Here is a 772-nt window from a genome sequence, read left to right as displayed (position 1 = left end):
TTTGATTTGGAGTAAAAACAAAAAATAGTGGAGGATAGTTTTTTTTTAATCAATTATTTCTCTTTCTCTCTCCCTCTTCTATTCTCTTTTACTCTTACTTTTCTTTTGTTGTCACTTTAATTAGTTATTATCCAAAAAGTTATCTATTTATTTTTATACAATAAATTATGATTTTATATTTTCGACATTTGAAAATCCATATTACTATATTTTAGATGAACTACTCTACATTAGGATACAACGACAACATCAAATCCATATGTTCATGGTCATGTAAATACCAGTAGAATTTGTGGGTTCTAAAGATTTAGGGTTTAGGATACAACGCCAACATCAAATCCATATGTTCATTGTCATGTGGATACCAATAGAATTTGTGGGTTTTAGAGATTTAAGGTTTATGATACAACGCCAACATCAAATCGATATGTTCATGGTTATGTGGATACCAATATAATTTGCGGGTGATAGAGATTTAGGGTTTAGGATACAACGACAACATCAAATCCATATGTTCATGGTCATGTGGATACCAATAGAATTTGTGGGTAATAGTAACACATGACCATAAATGTGTGTATTAGTAACACATCAAAGTTTCTTATCAAACCCATAACACATGACCATAAATGTGGTACTAGCAACACATCAAATCTATATATTTGTAGTCATGTAGATACCAACCGAATTTGCAAGTTATAGAGATTTAGGGTTTAGGATACAACGACAACATCAAATTCATATGTTCATGGTCATGTGGATACCAATAGAA

Source organism: Camelina sativa, chromosome 18 (assembly GCF_000633955.1).
Source record: "Camelina sativa cultivar DH55 chromosome 18, Cs, whole genome shotgun sequence".
NCBI classification, from domain to species: domain Eukaryota; kingdom Viridiplantae; phylum Streptophyta; class Magnoliopsida; order Brassicales; family Brassicaceae; genus Camelina; species Camelina sativa.
The sequence above is the reverse complement of the archived record's forward strand: the minus strand, read 5'-3'. Positions refer to the sequence as shown.